This window comes from Telopea speciosissima, chromosome 8 (genome assembly GCF_018873765.1).
Source record: "Telopea speciosissima isolate NSW1024214 ecotype Mountain lineage chromosome 8, Tspe_v1, whole genome shotgun sequence".
Lineage (NCBI taxonomy): Eukaryota > Viridiplantae > Streptophyta > Magnoliopsida > Proteales > Proteaceae > Telopea > Telopea speciosissima.
Window position 1 is genome coordinate 19814639 of NC_057923.1, and position 3174 is coordinate 19817812.

A 3174-nucleotide genomic window follows, 5' to 3' on the forward strand; every position below is an offset into this window, starting at 1 on the left:
ATTTAGGTTGGGCCTGGTCTGGTCCACCTGGGTCAGATGGGGTTTGACTGAGTCATGACCCGCCAGCTCATCGGGTTGACTCGAAAACCCTACCGAGTCTACCCAGCGATCAATCGTCCATCACCGTCTCACCAAACCTTTTTTTTTTTAACGAAAATCAGGCGCGTGAGATCCATGCGCTTTTTCCAGCAGTGCATGCCGGCGCGTGGAGACGTTTTCGGCGAAATGGCTTACATGGCCGTGACTGCCTCGACCTCCTCTTCCACTCTATATTAAAATTTTCAAATTTTGATGGTCGTACACCACCGACAGTGACCATAAAAGGTCGTTCCAAAACCAAAAATTTTTCAAAGAACCTTTTCATTCACAAACATGGATTCCCGATCTATATGGGTTTGCTCTAATGCCACTTGTAGGGATTTGCGAATCCCAATCGATCATACACATGCCCATATAGACTTGGAATACCATAAACTGAGAATCATAAATAACATACCTTGTTTAATGGTGGTTGTAGTCGATCCCCAAGCTTTTCCTTCCCTTTAGCCTTCCACAGCCTTTTTCACTCTTTCTCCCGTGAGTAGGAATACAAAATAACAAGTGACGGCTGTGGGGACCTTAGGGTTGAATATATAATATTCTCCCTGACCCTAACTACACTCCCACAATGTGTAAGGTCAGATATACCCCTGACTTAAACCTAGAGAATTATCAATATTTACCTTATGGGCCCAATAAAGATAAAATACATTAATGAAGCCCAAAACCCAACAACTCGTTGCTGACCTCTTCATCTCTACTATTGTTGTTGTTGTTGCTACCATAAGATGCAGGATCCTTAAGCTTAGATAGGATTCTCCCCAAGTTTAGAGCCACCTTCAATTCAAAGGATTCTCCATTTTTCTCTCCTCTCCAAATCTTTTTGGTTCAAGGTGGCTTCAACGGACTCCTCCCAGAGTTTAAAGAAGCTAGCAAAATTATTGTACATCTCGAAAACCATTCCAACCTGCCCTCCATGCTCCAACGTGTTCACTACACTCGCTAGTGCTCCTGCAACAACACTCACCGCCAAGGTCAAACCCTCGTGAGAAGGAGATGACCCCACAAAGGCAGAGCCCACTGCCGCAACACTTGCTAGTAGAGGCCTTGAAACCACTAAAATTTTGTTTATTTTCAACACCAACTTCCCCAATCTCTTGTATTCCTCAACATCCTTTCTCTTCAAAATCCCAACAATCTCTCTCATCTCCTCCTCCAATTTCTCACTCCATCCATTCTTCTCCACCCTATTATTATGCCCATTGAAGGTCACCACACAGTGGGCTCTACTGTTGTGGGGAACTTGTCAAGCATGGCTGCCAGTAAGGGAAGAGGGTAAGGCCTGTCGAGGGCCGAGACCTTTTCCATGGTATCCTTTACATCCCTTTTTGTAGGGGTCTTTCCAATGGCAATGATTGTTTGGATCTCCCCATGGAGCTGCTTGAACAGTCTTGCAGTGTTACATTGCTCTTCTGCGAGTTGAGAGGCTAGATCTTATTCATCACCACCATCATCCCAGCGGTGGCACTGAATAAGAGAGAGGACAATAGGTTGAGAGGTGGCAAAGGGAAAAAGGTTGTAGTTGTTGTTGCAACAAAGAGAGCAGCCATGACTCCGGCGGTGAGGGTGATGGTGTTGATGGAGGTTGGCTGCCCTAGTCCATTGACAGATTTGAAGTCCAATAGTAAGAAAGGAGTTTTGGGCTGGGTTTTTTATGTTTTAATGTAGAGGATAATTTAATAAATTGCATTTTAGAGGTTATCACCATTAAAAAATGGGCAGCAGTTTATATTTCGATACTTTGTGGGTGTGCCTTAAAATATTGGCAAACCTCAAGGGGTGGCACTGAGCAAAGTTGAAAATTTGAAATATTTTAAACCTATGTGACTAGAATTGGTTAAGTATAACCTTGGACCTTCAAAAGTATCTAGATCTGTAGGTTTATGGGGCAACTTTGAATACTTTGGGTTTCAAGATATTGATGTCTTAAAGCACCAATGTTACCCTCAACTCATTGGAAAAAACTACTGCATCAAAAACCATTGTCTTGTCTCTTTGAATCGCAATAATGCACAAGAAGCCGAAGTGCAAGGGTTGCTTCAAGAATTGCAAGAAATAATAGATATGCATATCATATGCATCGACATCTGGATTGATTATGAGGATCTTGTTCAATGGGAACCAATTTCCAATTGGTCTTGAGAGTTTTTTCATATTTTGTGGGATATTTAACTGTTTGTTGCGTCAAGAAATCGTCGAGCGGTCCTACAAGTGCCTTCACCTGCAAGTGGACCAAGGGGTTAATAGAGAGAGAACCAGTGTGGTTCCTGCCTAGGACTCTCCGATGCCAAAGTTAGATCTCCTAAGCAAATAGATGAATAGTGATTATTCAATATGAGTTTTGATGTCCCGCAATGGGGTTGTGTACCTTACCTTTTATAGTAGTGTATGGCGGTGTGGAGAGTCCCAGTTTGATGGCGATTGTGCCATTGAGTGGATAGAGGCCCTGGGTAATAGGGCTCTATCCTGATTGGCCATCTCCCTGCGGGAGGGAGTGTCCTGGTGGTATCAAGATCCTTGGCGGATAGATACCCGTGTGTGGTGATAACGTCATTGGTGCTTGAATCCGTCTAGGTGATGTGACTTCTAAGCGGTGGCCTAGAGTCCTGGTGGTGACATGAGTCTGTAGTGACATGATTGGGTCATAGACGAGTGGCCCCGGTGTCCGTGTACATCACGTCTGCATCCACGATGCCGCGCCTAGGTGAGAGGTCGCTCCTGGGTGCAGGCCGCTCCTGAGTGAGAGGCCGCACCTGGGTAAGAGGTCGTGCCTGGGTGTAGGCCGCTCCTAGGTGTGGTCGCGCCTGGGTGAGGCCACGCCTAGGTGCGGGCCACGCCTGGGTGCAGGCTGCGCTTGGGTGAGGCCGTGCCTGGGTGTAGCCGCGCCTGGGTGCTGGCCGCCCCCGGGTAGGACCCCCGTTTGGTTCTCCTTGGTTCTGGAGTGGGTCGCTCTGTGACGCGTGACAGCCGCTGATTGGTCCGGTGAATCTTGGATGTATCATTTGCCCCCCACTCTCTTGAGATAGGATGTCCAAGAGAGTAGATGCCTTTACATAGTGAGGGGTCCGCTGCGAA

At 46.5% G+C, this 3174-nt stretch overlaps 1 pseudogene; it reads right to left on the reverse strand.

The window, feature by feature from the left end:
• Positions 1 to 750: 750 nt before the first annotated feature.
• Positions 751 to 1649, reverse strand: LOC122672122 (annotated as a pseudogene).
• Between the last annotated feature and the right edge of the window lie 1525 nt (positions 1650 to 3174).